We start from the raw sequence: 20730 nt of genomic DNA, 5'->3' as shown, positions 1-20730 counted from the left end.
CATTTTACCTCCAGCAAGGTATTAAGGTTGTAATTTTTCAACAGTCTCACCAATACACCCTTCAATTTTGGTATTCTATTGGTGGTGGAGTAGAATCCCATTATAGTTTAAATTTGTGTTTCCTTTGTACTATTGAGTTCTACTCAGATATATGTCTCATAAATATTTTCACCTTGTATGTAGCTTACTATTTAACTTTCTCATGGATGTCTTTTGACGAGTGGATTTTTTTGATGTTGATGAGTTAAACTTAACACTTTTTCTTTTTCATGTAGTACTTTTTGTACACTCTCAAATACTTTTTCCCTATCTCAAGCTCACAGAGATATCTTCCATTTTCTTCTAGAAGTTTTATACTTGTGGGTTAATATTTAGGTCTATGATGCATTTTTATATTTTTTGTGTATGGTAACAGGTTGTCATAGTTCCTATTTTGTATAAAAATACTCAGTTATTCTAATAGCATTTGCTAGTATATAGTTTTCTGCATCATGATGATGGCTAAGTTCATGTGTCAACTTGACTAGTTTATGGTGCCCAGTTGTTTAGTCAAGCAAGCTCTGGCCTGATTGTTACTGTAATAAAATTTCATGAACTTAAATCATCAGTAAGTTGATTGTATCTATAGCTGATTATATCTACAATTAACTGAGGAGATTGCCTTCAACAATGAGAGAAGTTTTATCCGATCTGCTGAAGGCTTTAAAAGGAAAAATGATGTTGTCAGTGGTCAAAAGAATTTCCATCTCCACTCCAGCCATCCAGCTTCCCCTGGAGAATTCATTGAGGATTTTCATTGGCATTCCAGCTTGTAGCTTGCCCTACAGACTTTGCACTAGTACATCCCCATGGTCATGTGAGACAATTCTTATAAAAATTTCATAATATTTACAGATATCTCATGTTGGTTCTGTTCATCTCAAGAACCCTGACTAGTATAATCATATTTTCCCTCTTTTGATAACTTTTGACTATATATGCATACCTAAATCTGGATTCTCTGTCTTTACACCAATATCATATTTTCTTGGACTATAGCTTTCATGGAAGTCTTGACGTGTATGTCTTCCAAATGCGTTTTTAGTTTTCAAAAATTATTCAGGCCATTCTAGGTCCTTTGCATATTGACTATAACATTTATAATCATCCTGCCAATTGCTACAGAAAGAAAAATTCTACTGGAATTTTTATTAAAATTGTGCTGAATCCATCAATCAATTTGGGTAGAATGGGCAGTGTGATAGATTAAAAATGGTGACAAGGGCCCTAACAATTCAAGAAGGTGGATGAGATGCTTCAGGGCTCTGTTGCCCCACAGAATCTTTGAACAATCAGCAAGAACTGTCAGGCACATCTTTCTCAAAGCTCTAGAAAACAGTTTAAAAATGGCAGTAACAAGGTGAGCACCAAATCAAGAACAAAGTTACTTAAAAGCAGTAAGATCTTGTGGAACCCTGACTGGCCCCTCCTCCACCCACCCTCAGCTTGGCACAGAGCTGGCCCATGCTCCCAGTGTGTATCCATAGCCTTAGTTACACAGGGAGAAGAGTAAGTAACCCTTGAGCACACACTGGGAGGATGTATGTCTGGCCCAATCTGTCTGGTAGTGGCCTGAGGGACCCGCTGACCCAGAACTTGCCCTGGTTGTAGAAGGAAGTTTGTGGAACTCTCCTGCAGAATACAGTGGGAAAACAGTCAAATTTTTCTGCCTGGGGCAAGGGATTTCTGGTTGTAGAGTAACATTGCAGGGCTCAGAACCATGTGGAAACTCTTCCCTAGGAAAGAGGAGACATATGGAACTATGTAAATAGGACCCTAGGACCACACGTGCATGCACAGGACAAGAGGTATGTGTAGAAAAGATAAGGGAGGGTGAATTTCATTGATTGAATTTAGGATTGTATTGGGGATGGACTCTAATTTGATCATCATGCAGTTTTTTTTGTTTGTTTTTTTTACCTTTTTCTAATACAATGGTTGCTTAAATTTGCAAATACTTTGAGGAGGATTGTTTGCTTCTTACTCATAAAAGCTATTGGTCTATAATTTTCTTTCTTTTGTATCATGTCTTTATCAAGTTTTAATATTAGGTTATGCCAGCCTCAATCAATGAGTTGGGAAAGTGTTTCCTCCTTTTTCATTATCTGCAAGAGTTTATGTAAGTTGGTTATAATTTTTTTCTTAAATGTTGATATAATTTGCCACTGAAACCTCCCACAATTTTCTTTGTACAAAATGATTATGATTATGAATTTAATTTTTAGAATAAATATAGGCCTATTTAGATTGTCTATTTGTGTGCGCTTGCAGGGTTTCAGTTGTAGTTTTCAAGGAATTTGTCATCTTCATCTAAGTTATCAAGTTTATTTGCCTAAAGTTGTAAGGAAACAATTTATATTTTCATGTTTCTGCATGGTTGGGGCTTTCTGAACAAAAGCTATGGGCCACCTGGATTAAAGGATCAGTGAATGGCAAACAAACCTTGAAAATTATTGGTAAAGATCTCAAATACATTCGCAGGTGTAATACCTGCCCAGAAGCTATTTGTTTACATTCCAAAGTGTAATGTATTTAGGGACCATCCCCCTACCCCCCACCCAAAGAGGATTATTTACATTTTGTAGAGTGGATACTCTGCTTTCACAAAGGGGGATGGGAAGTAGTTGTGGCACCAGCTGTACTGTATAAACTCCAATTCATAATTTTGGAGTTCCAATCCTGTGATACAGATAGACCCTTCCCAAACATGCAAGTGACATCCACTCTTATCGAATGAGTCCATGGGGAACCCATGCTGAGATGTTTTCTGAGTAAATAATGGGCCTGATCTTTGATCCAGAAAACTTTTGTCAGGATAAATTAATAAAAATAGATATTAAAACTTTAACAGGAGTTCTTCATAATATCTCATGATTTTCCCTTTCCATGTGTATAAGATTTTAAGGATATCCTTCTTTAATTCCTGATATTGGTCACTTGTTTCTCTTTTTTTTTTCATTTTATTTTCCCTTAAATTGGTCTTGCTAAGGGTTTTTAAGATGTATTATCTTTACAAACAACTAACTTTAAGCTTTATAAATAGCCTTTAAATATTTTGTTTGGATTTCATGTAGTTTGCTGTTATATTTACCTTTTTATACCCTTATGCTTACTTTTGTTTTAATTTGCAGTTTTCTAATAGTACCTTAATATGGGAACTTAGATCATTGATTATAAACCTTTCTTTTTCTGCCATATACTTAAAGTTATAAATTTCCCTATAAGAACTGCTTTAGCATCATCATATAAATTTTTATATGTGTGTTTCAATTTTCATTTTGAAATATTTTCTAATTTCCTTTGTGATTTCTTTTTTGATGAATACATAGTGCAATATTTAATTTCCAACTATTTGAAGATGTGCTTCAATCCTTTATTTTTATTAATGTTGGAAATTTATTGAGACTTGTTTTATGGCCCAACAGACATTGTATGTGATAAATGTTCCATGTGCGCTTGAAAATAATATGTACTTTGAAGTTGTTGGCTATATGTGTTCAGCAAATGTCAATTAGGTCAATGTTGTTGATAGTGTTGTTGAAATTATAAGATAATTTATTATCTTACAGTTCAACTGGGCCAGAAATCTGGGCTTGAGCAGGATCCTCTTCTCAGGGTCTCACAAGGCTACAATCAAGGTGTTATCCAGATTGTACTCTCAGATGGAGGCTCATATCTTGATTAGGAAGAATCCTCCTGCAAGCACATTCAGGTGGTTGGCAGAATTTATTTTGTTGTGGCTGTATGATTTGGGGCTTGCTTCAGTTTCTTGCTGGAGCCTATCCTCAGCTGCAAGCATATACCAGAAGTTCCCGGCCATGTAGAATTCTTTAGTGCAATCACAACATGGTCCCAGCAAAAGAGCAAGAGTAAGTCTTCTAGCAGGGTAGAGTCTTATATAACCCAATATAATCACAGGAGTGGCATCCCATCACCTTTGCTATATTCTAATGGTTAGAGTCAAGTTATAGGCCCTCACTACGCTCAAGGCAAGTGGATTATACAAGGGTGTGAATACCAGAAGTTGGGGGTAATTGGAGTCAATTCAGGTCTGTTCACCAAAACTCCCATTTGTAAAATAGTTTTTATGCATTGCCCTAGGACTAAAAATTCATCTTTAATGTATCAAAGTTCATTCAGAGTCAACATTGTACCTTTCATATTTCGTACTTCCCACATCCATCTTCACAAATACAATACACCTACAATGGTATAATTTCATTAATGTAACTCCCAGCCTTTGTGCTATTGTTATATTATCTTCATATTTATAAATACCATTTCATAAAATCCAATTTTTGATTTAAATAATCAATTTGTGTTTTAGGGAAATAATGAGAAGGAAAAAATAATACTTGATATTTACCCATTAGTTTATAATTTCTAGAGCTTCAGTCTTACCTATATATCCATGGTTCCAAATGATATCTTTTACCTTCAACCCAAATAACATTATATAACATTACCTGACCTGCAGGTTTATTGAAAGTAATTCTCTAAGCTTTTACTTATCTAGAAATGTCTTTATTTTGCTGTTAGTGTTGAAGTATATCTTTGATGGATTTGGAATTCTGGTTTGAATTATTCCATTACTTCAAAGACATTATTTCATTTTCTTCAGGACTTCATTATTTCCCATGTAAAGTTAGCCATCACTCATATAATTGTATATGCACTCATATTATTGTATCCCTCTATGTACTGTATCTTTTTTCTCTTAGCTCCTTGGATGATGCATTGTAATGAATCTTGATTCTGTTATCTTCCTGTGCAGAATGTTAATTTTTTGCTCCTTGGATGATGCATTGTAATGAATCTTGATTCTGTTATCTTCCTGTGCAGAATGTTAATTTTTTTTCCTGGGGTCAACTCATTTAAAAGCTGATCACCTTGAAGTTATTTAGGATTGTTTTTATGTTTGTTAAGGCACATGGGTGGCAAAAACAAGGTATTTTCCTTTGCTTCTAACTTGGCAGGGCTTAGCCTTCAATTTCTGCCTCTCCTATGGGCTCTTCTCAGGGCTTGGTTTTAGTTTTTTTAGAGTAGAGCTAGAGTAGGTCTTGCTCTCAGGGCATAGGCTGGCAAACTGCAGGATAACTAATTCAGGGCTGTTACTCCTTCATGGCTAGAAGTGGAGTTCCCAACATTCATTTATATATTGATGATTCTGAAATCAATATATCTTGCCAAATACCATTTACTCAACTATTAATGTATGTAACCAACTTCTGACTGGCTAATATCCCACATTGAGTTACCTGAAATTCAAAATTCCCACAAATAAATTCATCCATTCTTCCTTCTTCTCATTTCTCTTCATTTTTTGTGTCAAAGAATAGTCACCATCAATCCAGACTCCCAAGACAAATATATGAATGTCTACTGAGAATTCTGTCTTCCAATTATCACTGCAGTAAACTTAATAATGATACCCCCCACCCCCAAGAAATCAACATCCTAATACCAGTATCCTGTGAGTATTATATGGTAAAAGAGACTTTGCAAGTGTTTAAGGTAAGTATCTTGAGATGGGGAGATTTTCCTGGGTCATCCAGACCACAATGCAATCACAGGATCATTGTATGTTGTAAAAGGGAGGCAGAAGAAACAGAGTCAGAGAAGATATGAAGATGGAAGCAGAGGTCAAAGAGAGACTTTTGAAGATGCTGTACTGCCCTGTTTGAAGATGGAGGAAGGAGCCACAAGCCAAGGAATGCCTGCAACTTGTAGAAGCCAGATAAAGCAAGAAAACCCATGCTCCAGTAGAGCCTTCAGAAGGAATACAGCTCTGCCAGTATCTTTTTTTTGCATGACAAAGAGTCTTTACTTTTAAGTGATTACCAGCACTAAGCAATAACAAGCAATGTAACAAGTTTTTCAATTCTATCCAGTAATTGTTATTAAGAGAAACTAAAAGCAGCCCAAACAATTATTCTAGGATTCATTGTTCTAACTCTTAGCCAGAAAGGACTCCTTTAAGGTTGGCTGCTGCTTCACACAGGTTACAAATGACTATTTACTACTTTTTCATAGATGAAGTCCCTGATCTTTAAGAAAGCCTTAGGAAAATAAAATATTTAACCCCTTTCTTTCTTCAAATAAGTGTTTTTGCTACTAAGTCTAAGAAAGAAAAAGTCAATATCACCATACATTTAATACCTTTCCATAAGAATATAACTCTAGCTTTGCCAAAGCTTCATATTCCATGTGAGGGCATCTAAAAATGCCAATCCATGGAGGTAGTTTTCATGGATTTCTGGCTGAATGTCACAGACAAAGGCCAAGAGGTTATCCAGAACTTCCTCCCTGTTCTGTTGGAAGTATGTCTGAAGGACGGACATCTTCTCCTGGGTCTCCTTCTCCACTTCAGTGCTGCAGTGGGATCCTGGAGCCGCAGCCTCCTTGGCCTTGAACTCTTTCTCCCTCTGCAGGTGGTACTGTTCAATTTCAGCCTGAGCTGCTGCTTTGGCCTGCTTCAGCCTCCAGTTCTTTCACTTGCAAGCCTCGGAGACCTTCTCGGCGGCACACCTCTCAGCATGCAGCAGCTTCTGGATGTCCTGTGACTGACAGGCCATGGCAGCAGTGGAGGCAACTCTCCAGGCCAAAGCCCGAAGTGAGCACCCTGCCAACATCCTGATTTTAGCCTAGTGAAATTGTTTTAGGACATCTGATCTCCAGATCTGTAAAATAATAAATTTGCATTTTAAGCCACTAAGTTTGTGGTTATTTATCACAGTAGCAATAGGATACTTATATGATTATCAATATCCAAATCCTGTGGGAACTATCTCATCCTGTTCATTCCATCATTCCTTGCCCAGTGTTACTATGCTGGTTTGGCTATATTATGTCCCCCAAATTGCCATGTTCTTTAATTCAGTCTTGTAGGGGCAGATGTATTAGTGTTGATTAAGTTGAGATCATTGGATTAAGTCATTTCCTTGGAGATGTGACCACCCAACTGTCGATGATAACTCTGATTAGATAATTTCCATGGAGGTGTGGCCCAGCCCATTCAACATGGGTCTTAATTAGTTTAGTAGAGCCCTATATAAGAGCTCAGACAGGCAGAGCATGCTGTAGCTTAAAGAGACATTTTGAAGACGGCTGTTAAAGGCTGAAACTGACACTTTGGGGAATGCCGTTTTGAAACACAAACTAGGAGCAAGCAGATGCCAGCCACGTGCCTTCCCAGCTAACAGAGGTTTTCCGGATGCCTATGGCTTTTCTCCAGTGAAGGTACCATATTCTCGATGCCTTACCTTGGACACTTTATGGCCTTAAGACTATAATTTTGTAACCAAATAAACCCCCTTTATAAAAGCCAATCTTTCTGGTGCTTTGCAAAATAGCAGCATTGGCAAACCGGAACAGTCACTGTCTTTTATATGCTTCATCTCTGTGTCTCCATGACTAGCCTCTAATCTTGTCCTCTTACCTTTAGTTTACCCCCATCAATCCCACCCAGTCAGTAAGTAACCTCCTCTATAGATGGAATGATGGTGCTAAGGTAACTTTTCCAAAATTATAATCCATTTGAACCTCTTTGTTTAAAATCCTCCAATGGATTCCAATAAGATTCATAAGGCCCTTCCAGTTCATACTGCTACCTATTCTCTATTCCCATTGCTCACTATTCACTCCCACCTCTATGTTCTTTAGCATCTGGACTAACATAGCATTTGTCAAATCCCATAATATGTGTCCACAAATGTGCTGTGCTTCCCTCTTCCCATCTGTTACATGAATGATCAAATATAATTTCTCTACCAACACCAAATTAATTTAACCTTATCAATTTATTGATATTCATACTGTCACATATAAATATACTTGCTTTTCATGCTAGAGTTAATATTTCTTTACACAAGGCTAAATTCTTTACCTGCACTGTTCTCTTCTCGATGTTCTAATGCATACTTTCATTAGGTGTTTGTTTTAATTTAAAAAAAAAGGGTATTTTAAAAATGAAACAAAAGAATGCACAATTCTTTCATAAAAGTATACATTTGCAGACATACTTAGGAAATATGTATTAATTTATCTGTGTCCTGTCAATTTGGAATTGTGAAAGCATGACCCTTCTAACTGCTTACATACTGACTTAAACTCTTTCCAAAATGTACCTGTTTGTTCTTTTGTTAAAATTTGAAGAATTGATGGTGACATGGTCTTTTTTAAAACTCATCCTGAAAGTCCTTATACTGTATAATATATATAAATAAAATAAAACCAACAATAACAACACAATCCTATCATAAAATTACGTACAGGAGAGAAAGGCATATAAGTCAGATTGGGATAAGTGGTAAGAGAATATGGGACAGATTTCATGCAGCAGTAGTACTTTGAATTCATAGCATGATTAAAAAAAGAACTATTACAACAAAGTGGATTTGAATAGTAAACAAATATGCATAAACATGACTCACTGATTTGCTTCAAATACCTGATCCTAGTTCAATTTCACTTGGTCATGGAATTTTTGTAGGGAGGGTGGGGGGAGTCTGGACAAATAGGAAACTAGAGATACAATTAGGCATTTGGAAAGGCCTTATGAATGTAGAAAATTGAATTTTATTTTCTAGAAAATGAAATTAACTTTAAACAAGAGTGTGGCATGATCAAATATGCCCTTTAGATATGAATTTGGCCACAGTATATGGATGGGTAAGAATAGGAGGATTTTGACAACACTAAAAACAGGAAAACCATTTAAGAAGGTTGTATAGTAATGACGAGGACACAATAAGATTGTTACCTAAGAGTATGGCACTGGGGATGGAAAAGATAGGTTACACGGGAGACACATTTAAGAATTAATATAAAATGTTATAGTAGAAAGAACATAACCATTGTGGACAAGCATTGATTCAATCTACAGCTCAGCCACTTATTAGCAATGGGATCTAAACAAATTGATGAAACTCTGTGAACCTCAGGTAGGGATAAGAATGCCCACTCAAAACATTTTTTTATGGAATTAGATGTATTGTAGATAAGAAACTTTCACAATTTTTAACTATAGATGAGCGTTAAATGACAACTGTTTGAATTATTAAGATACACAAATCAACAAGATTTAGTCACTTATTAGTTGTAGGAAATATGTAAGAATTAGGAATCTAGGATGACTAGGTTTTCAGGCTTGTGTTCCTAGATGACTATTACTACATTTACTAACATAGGAAATCAGAAGTGGAAAAAGCAATTTTGGTGAGAAAAAATGAATGTAATAAAAGTATTTCAATCTCTTCCAATTAAAGCAGTACTGAGGTAAATAGCCAGGAACAGCTAGTATATAATCTGGAACAACTGTTGGGGGACATCCATGACTGGACACACATTGTATACCAGCCCAGAATGGGTGAAATGGCTGAGATCACAGCACAGAACTTTGAGTAAATCTCCCCAAACTGTGGAGCTGGCACCCCTCCCCAACCAGCACAGCAGGCAAAGATGAAATTCTTCCCCTTGGAAAAAAGAAGCTGGTCACGTGGAGCAAGGGAAAATAATTCAACCAAGCTCCAATTGTGGTTTTGTGCAATAACAACAAGTGCCACCTGTTGGACAAGATAGGAAAAGCACCAACTCTAGAAGCCTAACAGGAAAGTCTGACAACCTGCTCTTCAAGGAAACTTAATAATGATTACATCTTACTCCTGAGATCTTGGCCTATCTGTTGTGGGAAAATCTGATTGGGGTACTCAAGGAAACCAGATGCCTAGCCAACAAAAATATATGAGTCACATTAGGAAAAATGAAGACATGGCCCAGTCAAAGGAACAAAATTAAACTTCAACTGAGATACAGGAATTGAAGCAACTAATTAGTAATCAAACAAATCTCCTAAATCAATCCAAAAATCTAATCACTGAGTTGAGGGAAGATATGGCAAAAGAGATGAAGGATATAAAGAAGACATTGAGGGAATATAAAGAAGAATTGAAAGTTTGAAAAAACAATCGGCAGAACTTATGGGAATGGAAGGCACAATACAGGAGATGATAAACACAATGGATCCATACAACAGCAGATTTGAAGAAGGAGAAGAAAAGATTCATGAGCTGGAGGACAAGATATCTGAAATCCTTCACACACACACAAAAAAAAAAACAGATAGGGAAATGAATAGAAAAATATGAGCAGTATATCAGGGAACTGAATGACAACATGAAGCACATGAATGTATGTGTCATGGGTGTCCCAGAAGGAGAAGAGAAGGGAAAAGAAGCAGAAACAATATGGAGGAAATAATCATGGAAAATTACCCATCTCTTATGAAAGACATAAAATTACAGTTCCAAAAATCACAGCATACCCCAAACAGAATAGATCTCAATAGACCTATGTCACAACACTTAATAATCAGATTATCAAATGTCAAAGACAAAGAGAATTCTGAAAGCAGCAAGAGAAAAGCAATCCATCACATACAAGGGAAACTCAACAAGACTATGTGTGGATTTCTCAGTAGAGACCGTGGAGGCAAGAAGGAAGTGGTGTAATATATTTAAGATGCTGAGGGAGAAAAACTGCCAACCAAGAATTCTATATCTGGCAAAACTGTCCTTCAAAAATGAGGGAAAGAAAAAAGAACAGCAGTGCTAAAGCTTAGAGGCCAGAGCATGCTTGTAAGTACAAAGAACAACAGGAGTCCAAGGAGCAAAGGGAGGGTGGGAGATGAGGTCAAGGACTTAGCAAGACACAGCAGGCAGGGCGTTGGAGACCCCTGTGCAAGCTTTGTTTTTTCCTCTGGGTAAGAAGGAAGCAAGGGAAGGGGTTTTTTGTTTGGTTGGTTGGTTCTGGTGTTGGAGATTTTTGAAAAGGGAACCAGGGGCAAGATGGCACAGTGGTGAGGTGTGGGTTTCAGTTACTCCTCTGAAGCAGTTGGTAGAAAGCCAGGAACTGCATGGACTGGACACCACAAAGGAATTTGAGTTTAGACATAATTTATACAACACTCACAAACATGTGGAGCTGTGCAAAACTGTCAGTTCTCTCAGCCAGGGGGCCTATGCACCTCCATATCAAGCACAATCCCAAGAGAGGAGGGGCCATCAGTGCTGGAAACCATGAGCAAGAACTGCAGTTGCAGCATTGGTTAACAAACTCAGACTGCTGAACAAAAACTCCACCCTAGATAAACAGATCAAACACCAGAGAATCTGGAAGCAGTCAGCCTGATGGATAGGAGATAGGGCTAGCAAAAACTGCAAAAATAAATAAATAAAAACAAAGACTTTGGGAGTTGGTGTGAACATAATATGGAGAAGGGCTGGGTTCAAACAGAATCAGGCAAATATGCAAACCCAGGGGGCCAGGGCACTTCTCTGAAAAGCTGGTTTTTCTGGTTTCTTGATTATTCCTTAATTGCCCTCAGTTCCTTGTCTTTCTGCATTTCAAAGCCCATCAGAACTGAAGGGCTGTAAATATTCTATAATGGGCCCTTCTTGTTCTTTTTTCTTTCTTTTTTTTTTTTTTAATTTTTCTCTCTTTTATTTAAATAACTATTCTAAGAAGCCCCTTACAGAAAGCCTCAAGGACTTGCAATTTGAGCCCAGGCAAAAGCATAGCAAAGATAGCTCTGAGAGACAAAGTAATAAGTCTAGTGGTGGAGAAAATTCCATAAAGACCATAAGTCCCTGAGAAAAGTAGGGGCATGGCCCAGCTCCAGTAGCAGCCCTCCTTTGGGGAACTCAGACCCCAGGGGCTGAAATTCAGAAACCAGCTTCAGTCAGCCATTTCCCCAACAGGGTCAGGGTCACTGGGAGAACTAAAGGCTCAATAACTTCTCACACTGGTGGGGGAGCTGTGAGTTGGCAAGTGCCACCTGCTGGACAGCATAGGAAAAACAGAGTCTAGAGGCCTCACAGGAGAGTCTCATTCTCAAGGAAACTCAATACCCTCCTCCTGAGACCTGGGCCTCTCTGGACTGGGAAAACCTGACTGGGGTTGAACATATCTGAGGAGACCCTCACATAAAACAGCTACATGGAGGCAGGGCAAGAAAGAGAAAAACAAGAGGTGAAAAACTCCAATCAACTAAATAGAACCTAAATTAGAGGACTAGAATAAGCTGAACTAAACACCAAAGCAGAGACAACAAAGCCAAGCAACAAGGAAACCATAGGTAAAAGAGGGAAAATCAGCTCCAGGAAAATTAATCAAGAAAGTCAGATGCTGAGACAGTTCAAGATAACAAGCCATACTAGGAAACATGAAAATATGGACCAGCCAAAGGAACAAACCAATAGTTCAACCAAGATACAGGAGTTGAGGTAACTAATGCTAAATCAATTCAATGAATTGAAGGAACAATTAATTAAAGGTGTTCAAACAAATCTCCTAAAACAATTCAAAAATTAAGTCAATGAACTTAGGGAAGATATAGAAAAAAGAGATGAAGGATATAAGGAAGACACCAGATGACCATAAAGAAGAAGTCATAAACTTGAGAAAACAAAAGGGAATGGGAATGAAGGGCAAAATGGAGGAAATGAAAAAGACAATGGAGGGATACAACAATAGATTTGAACAGGCAGAAGAAAGGATCAGTGAATTGGAAGACCAGACATTTGAATTCGAACACACAAAAGAACAGATGTTGAAAAGAATGGAAAAATATGAGCAGGGACTTAGGGAACTGAGTGACAAATGGAGTGCACAAATATATATGTTATGGGCGTACAGAGGGAGAAGAGAGGGGAAATGGAGCAGAAATAATAACAGAAGAAATAATCACTGAAAATTTCCCAACTTTTATGAAAGACAGAAAATTACAGTTTCAAGAAGTACAGCACACCCCAAACTGAATAAACCACAAAAGACCTACTCCAAGACACTTACTGATGAGATTGTCCAATGTCAAAGATAAAGAGAGAATTCTGAAAGCAGCAAGAGAAAAGCAATCCATCACATACAAGGGAAGCTTGATAAAACTATGTACAGATTTCTCTGCAGAAACCATGGAGGTGAGAAGACAGTGGCATGATATATTTAAGAAACTGAAAGAGAAGAAATGCCAACCAAGAATTCTATATCCAGCAAAACTGTCCTGGGGGAGTGATTAAACTATTTTCAGACAAACAGACACTGAAAGAGTTTGTGATTAAGACACCAGTGCTATAAGAAATACTAAAGAGAGTGCTACAGGCTGATAGTAAAAGACAGGAGAGAGAGCTTTGGAGAAGATTGTAGAAATGAAGATTATCATGAAGGATAAAAAGAGAGAGAGGAAAAATAATTCATGACATATAAAATCCAAAAGACAAAATGGAGGAAGAAAGTACTGACCTTACAGTTATAACACTAAATGTTAATGCATTATACTCCCCAATAAAAAGACACAGACTGGCAGAATGGATTAAAAAACAGGGCCCATCTATATGCTGTTACAAGAAACTCACTTTAGACACAAGGACAAATATAGGCTAGAAATGAAAGGTTGGAAAAAGGTATTTCATGCAAACAGAACCCAGAAAAAAGTTGAAGTAGCTATTTTAATATCAGACAAATTGGATTTCAAAAGTGAAAATATTAAAAGAGAGAAAGAAGGACATTATATGTTAATAAAAGTGTCAATTCATCAAGAAAACATAACAATCATAAGTATTTATGCACCAAGGCAGAATGCCCCAAAATTCATGAGGCAAACATTGAGGACACTGAAAGGAGAAGTAGATAGCTCTACAATAATAGCTGTAGACTTCAATACACTGCTCTCATCAATGGATAGAACATCTAGACAGAGGATCAATAAGGAAACAGAAATGTTGAATTTTATGATAAATGAACTAGACTTGACAGATATTTTTAGAACACTACACCCCATAACTGCAGGATACATGTTTTTCTCAAGTGCTCATGGAGCATTCTCTGGGATAGACCACATGTTGGGTCACAGAGCAAGTCTCAACAAATTTAAAAATATTAATATTATAAAAAACACTTTCTCAGACAATAATGGAATGAAGTTGGAAATAAATAACAGTCAGAAGATTGTAAAATTCACAAATATATGGAGACTAAACAACACACTCTTAGAAAACCAGTTGGTAAAGGAAGAAATTACAAGAGAAATTAGTAAACATCTCGAGGCAAATGGCAATGAAAACAAAACATTTCAAAACTTATGGGATGCAGCAAAGGTGATGATGAGATGGAAACTTATTGCCCTAAACACCTATATTAAAAGAGAAGAGAAAACAAAAACTGAGGAATTAACTGTACACCTGGGAGTACTAGAGAAAAAAACAGCAAACTAACCCCAAAGCAGAAGGAAAGAAATAACAAAGATTAGACCAGAAATAAATGAAAGTGACAATAAGAAAACAATAGAGAGAATCAACAAAACCAGAAGCTTGTTCTTTGAGAAATTCAACAAAATTGATGGAGCATAGCTAGGCTAACAACAACAACAAAAAAAAAACAACAACAAGAGAGCAGATGCAAATAAATGCAATCAGAAATGGGAAAGGAAACATAACTACTGACCCTGGAGAAACAAAGGGGATAATGAGAAGATATGATAAGCAACTATATGCTAATAAACTAGACAACTTACATGAAATGGATTACTTCCTAGAAAGCATAAACAACTAACATTGACCTGAGAAGAAATAGACAACCTCAACAAACCAATCACAAGTAAAGAGCTTGAGTCAGTCATCAAAAAGCTCCCCCAAAAGGAAAGCCCAGGACTAGATGGCTTAACATGTGAATTCCACCAAGCATTCAAGAAAGAGTTAGTACCAATCCTGCTCAAACTCTTCAAAAAAAATTGAAGAGGCAGGAAAGCTACCCAACTAATTCTATGAAGCCAATATCACCTTAATACCAAAATCAGACAAAGATACTTCAAAAAGGAAAATTATAGACCAATTTCTTTAATGAATATAGCTGCAAAAATCCTCAACAAAATCCTCACAAATAGAATCCAGCAGCACATTGAAAGAATTATATATCATGATCAGGTGGGTTTTATTCCAGTATGCAAGGCTGGTTCAACACAAGAAAATCAATTAACATAATACACCACATCAATAAATCAAAGCAGAAGAACCATATGATCATCTTGATCGATGCAGAATAGGCATTTGACAAAATTAAATGTTCTTTATTGATGAAGACGCTTCAAAGGATAGGAATATAAGGGAATTTTCTCAATATGGTAAAGGCAAAATATGAAAAACGCACAGCTAACATTGTACACAATGGGGAGGGACTGAAAGCTTTCCCTCTAAGATCAGGAACAAGACAGGGATGCCCACTGTCACCACTGTTAGTCAACATTGTGCTGGAAGTTCTATCTAGAGCAATTAGGCAAGAACAGGAAATAATAGGCATCCAAATTGGACAGGAAGAAGTAAAACTTTCACTGTTTGTAGATGACATGATTTTATATGCAGAAAACCCAGAAAAATCTACAGCAAAGCTATTAAAGCTAATCAATGAATACAGCAAAGTGTCAGGCTACAAGATCAACACACAAAAATCTGTAGTGTTTTTATACACAAGTAATGTGCAACAAGAGGAAGAAATTTTTAAAAAAAATGATTTACAATAGCAACCAAAAGAATCAAGTATTTAGGAATAAACTTAATGAAGGCCACAAAAGACCTATACAAAGAAAACTACAAGAAACTGCTAAAAGAAATCAAACTGGGCCTTAAAAAAAAAAAAAAAAACGGAAGAACATACCATGTTCATGAATTGTAAGATTAAATATAATTACGATGTCAACTCTACCTAAACTGATTTATAGATTCAATGCAATACCAATTAAAATTCCAACAACTTACTTTGCAGAAATAGAAAAACCAATAATCAAATTTATTTGGAAGAGCAAGGTGCCCTGAATAGCCAAAAATATCTTGAGAAAGAGGAACAAAGTGAGAAGTCTCACACTCCTTGACTTAGAAGCATATTACTAGGCTACAATGTTCAAAACAGCATGGAACTGGCATAAGGACAGAGATATCGAATAATGGAATCAAATTGAGTGTTCAGAAGTAGACTCTTGTGCCTAAAGAAGTTGATCTTTCACAAGGCAGTCAAGCCAAAGCAACTGGGACAGAGCAGCCTCTTCAATAAATGGTATTTGGAGAACTGGATATCCATTTCCGAAAAAATGAAAGAGGACCCCTATCTCACAGCTTATACAAAAATTAACTTGAAATGGATCAAAGACCTAAACTTTAGTGCTAAGACCATAAGACTCTTAGAAGAAAATTTAGGGCAATTTCTTAAAGATCTTGTGATAGGATGTGGTTTCCTAGACTTTACACCCAAATCACAAACAACCAAAGAACAAATAGACATATGGGATCTCCTCAAAATCAAACACTTTTGTACATCAAAGGACTTTGTTAGATAAGTAAAAAAGTAGCCTACACAGTGGAAGGCAATATTTGGAAACCACAAATCAGATAAGGGTTTAATATCCCAAATATATAAAGCAATCCTACAACTCAACAACAGAAAGACAAACAACCCAATTAAAAAATGTGCAAAAGACATGGACAGACACTTTTCTGAAGAGGAAATACAAATGGCTCAAAAACATATGAAAAAGTGCTCGACTTCACTGGCTATTAGGGAAATGCAAATCAAAACCACAATGAGATATCATTTCACACCTACCAGAATGGCCATTATCCAAAAAACAGAAAATTACAAGTGCTGGAGAGGATGTGGAGAAAGAGGCACACTTACTGTTGGTGGAAATGTAGACTAGTTCAACCAGGCTGGAAGACAGTGTGGAAGACATTATGGCATATGTACTTGGAAGATCTGAGATCAGAGACATGTATGGACATTTGCACACTGGTGTTTATGGAGGCAGTATTCATGATTTGCAGTGGGTGGAGGTGGTCTAAGAGTACACCAACTGAGGAACATAATGGTAAACTGTGGCGTATGCCTACAATGGAATATTGAGTAACTAGGAGAAGGAGTGAATCTGTGAGACATGCAAGGAGGTGAATGGATCCTGTAGACAGCATTTTGAGTGAAGTACGCCAGAAACAAAGGCAAACACTATAATGCCTCACCAATATGGACTAACTACAATGTGTAAACTCAGAATTGAATCTTAGAGCACAGCCTAACAGTGAAATGATTATTGTAATGCTCCCTAGATTGTAAGCTCTTTCAGCAGTCAAATCTATTCCTGAATTGTAATGGCTGTCTCCAAACTCTGAGATGCTGATCCCTTTGTGTATAATCTGATTGGTCTCTGGAACATTGGGTATCTGTGTGACACCTGAAACTCAGAGCTAGAGCTCAGCAGATATGAATGCCGGTATTAACACATACAGCAACTGTTAAAAAAAAAAAAGAAAAGAAAAGAAAAAAAGCTGAAAAAGAGCCCAGACTTCAGTTAGAGATATGAATGAAGCAGATCTGGTTAAGACTAGGGCAAATAGGGCCAAAGGGTAAAGGTTGAGACTATGTGTTATAACTTCAACTTCCATGTGAGACCAAGGGAAGAGACGCTTATTTCGTGCAGGATTATATTTTCTAAACAATATAACTTCTAGTCAGTTTGTTCAAACACCACAATTACATGGAACTTTGAATAGGAAGTGAGATATGGTAGGTTTGTATAGGTTAGAGTGAAACAGCAACACATCCCAAAGTAATCTGGGCGAAGAATAAAAATATATATGCAGGGACCCTCTGAGGAGCTGGGGGAGAATGCAGAGGTGTTGGACTTCCTCACCTGGATTCTTGCTGATGTTCTCACAAATGCTAGGGACTGATGGCTTGATGTGCTGAGCCCTCTGTCTTGGGGCTGGCCCCTATGAAGCTGGTTGCTGCAAGGAGAGGCTATACCTGCTTATAATTGTGCCTAAGAGTCTCCCCCTGAGTGCCTCTTTGTTGCTCAGATGTGGCCCTGTCTCACTAACTAATCCACCTTGGCGGGTGATCTTGCTGCCCTCCCACCTATGTGGGAACTGACTCCCAGGGGTGTAAATCTCCCTGGCAACACAGGATATGACTCCTTGGGATGAATCTGGACCTGGCATCGTGGGATTGAGAACATCTTGACCAAAAGTGGGATGCAAAATGAAATGAAATAAAGCTTCTGTGGCTGAGAGATTGCAAATGGAGTCGAGAGGTCACTCTTGTGGACATTCTTATGCACTGTATAGATAACACTTTTTAGGTTTTAATGTATTGGAATAGCTAGAATTAAATATCTGAAACCATCAAACTCCAACCCAGTAGCCTTGACTCCTGAAGATGAGTGTATAGCAATGTAGCTTACAAGGGATGACAGTGTGATTGTGAAAAGCCTTGTGGCTCGCACTCCCTTTATCCAGTGTATGGATGGATGAGTAGAAAAATGGAGACAAAAACTAAATGAAAAACAAGGTGTGGTTGGGGGGATTATTGGAGTGTTCTTTTTTACTTTTATTTTTTATTCTTATTCTGATTCTTTCTCGTGTAAGGGAAATGTTCAAAAACAGATTGGGGTGATGAATGCATAACTATATGATGGTACTGTGAACAGTTTATTGTACACCATGGATGATTGTATGGTATCTGAATGTATTTCAATAAAACTGAATTTAATTAAAAAAATCAGGGAGAGTTTACAGTATTCCCAGACCAACAGACACTGAAAGTGTTTGTGAGAAAGATACCTGCTCTATAGGAAATACTAAAGGGAGCACTGCAGGCAGATAGGAAAAGACAGGAGAGAGTGGTTTAGAGCACAATATTAGGTGATGGTAGCATGTGCTGGTTTGAATGTATTGTGTCCCCCAAATGCCATTATCTTTGTGGTCTTGTGGGACAGAGGTTTTTGGTGCTGGTTGGATTTGCTTGGAATGTGCCCCACCCAGCTGTGGGAGATGATTCTGATGAGATGTTCCCATGGAGGCGTGGCCCTGCCCATTCAGGATGGGCCTTGATCAGTGAAGCTATATAAATGACCTGACTCAGAGAGAGGGAACTGAGTGCAGCTGGGAGTGATGTTTTGAAGAGGAGCAAGCTTGCTAGAGAGGAACGTCCTGGGAGAAAGCCGTTTTGAGGCTGGAGCTTTGGAGCAGACGCCGGCTGCCTTCCCAGCTAACAGAGGTTTTCTGGACACCATTGGCCATCCTCCGGTGAAGGTACCCAATTGCTGAGGTGTTACCTTGGATGCTTTGTGGCCTTAAGACTGTAACTGTGTAGGGAAATAAACCCCCGTTTTATAAAAGCCTATCCATCTCTGGTGTTTTGCGTTCTGCAGCATTAGCAAACTAAAACATAGCATAATAATGCAAGTACACGGAACAAAGATGACTGTGAATATGGTTGAAAGAGAAAAGTTAGGGGCATGTAGGACACCAGAAGGAAATTTAGAAGATAAAGATTGGGACTGTATCACTTAGAGAAACCTCGAGTGGTCAAAGATTGTGATTAAATATACAAATATGTTTTTACATGAGGGAGAATAAATGAATGCCAACTATGCAAGGTATTAAAAATGGGGTGGTATTGGGGAAAAAATACAATCAATGCAAACTAGAGTCTATAGTAAACAGTAACATTGCAATATGCTTCCATTGGTTGTCACAAAGGCAATATACCAAAGCTAAATGCCTATAAAAGACGAGGATATAAGGGAGGGTTATGGGATTCTTAGTGTTGGTGTTGTCTGACTTTTTTATTGTATTATTTTTTTCTTTTTTTTGCTTTTAGTTGTCATTTCTTTCTCTCTTTTTCTTTTTCTGTTTACTTTTTTCACGTCTTCCTCTTTCTTTATGGAAGAAATGGAAATGTCCTTATATAGACAGTGGTGGTCAATGCATAACTATGTGATTATACAGGGAACCATTGATTACTTAGGATGGAATGTATGATGTGTGTATAAAACCTTCTAAAAATAAAAAAAAATACTGATATGAAAACACCCTAAGTCCTTGTATTTTTTCTTAATAATCATCTTTTCATAACTTGGTATTTATTTTTGAGTAACAATATAGCATAGTAACCAAGAATATAGGCTCTGGAATCAGAATGCCTGGGTTCAAATCCCAGCTCCAATCATTTGTTAGCTGTGACCTGTGCATGTTCTTCACTTCTTTGTGCCTCTAATTTCTCATTTGTACAATGAGGATAATAATTGTACCTATCTCCTGGTGTGGATATGAGAATAAAGTACATTAACATTTTTAAAGTGCTTAAAACAATGTCTTCTCTTTCTCAGAGCTGCAGAAGTGTAAGGCATTTTATTTTTATTTTCATTAGATTCTTGCTAGCCTTATGAGGAAAGTGTCTTCAATCTCCTTTCTCCCTCTACATCTTTATCAACTCAGCAAGAGCTGAGTTGAAAACTCAGAAATCACTCATTTAATTGATATGACAGATCAAGAGATATTATTTTACAAAGCAAACTTTAGATGTGCGGTGTGCAGAGCATACATTTACTGTGTGGTATTACAGACTTCTAGATTTGACAAATGGAATTTCACATGCATAGTAGATTTACAAGGTAAAGATTGTTGAGATTCACAACTGTTGGAAGAATCAAAAGTGAAACTTTCTTCTCCAAGTTTTTTTTTTCTTTATTAAGAATGTCTAATAAAGAGAAATTCTTTTATGCATAAATCAAAATGTCAACACATTAACATGTGAATGATACCATCTGACATAGAAGCATCTATACAAATTTTTAACACCCACGAATATAACAAT

At 37.2% G+C, this 20730-nt stretch overlaps 1 pseudogene; it reads right to left on the bottom strand.

Moving 5' to 3' along the window:
- Positions 1-6218: 6218 nt before the first annotated feature.
- Positions 6219-6614, bottom strand: LOC119507713 (annotated as a pseudogene).
- Between the last annotated feature and the right edge of the window lie 14116 nt (positions 6615-20730).

This window comes from Choloepus didactylus, chromosome 13 (assembly GCF_015220235.1).
Source record: "Choloepus didactylus isolate mChoDid1 chromosome 13, mChoDid1.pri, whole genome shotgun sequence".
Lineage (NCBI taxonomy): Eukaryota > Metazoa > Chordata > Mammalia > Pilosa > Megalonychidae > Choloepus > Choloepus didactylus.
The sequence above is the reverse complement of the archived record's forward strand: the minus strand, read 5'-3'. Positions and strand labels throughout refer to the sequence as shown.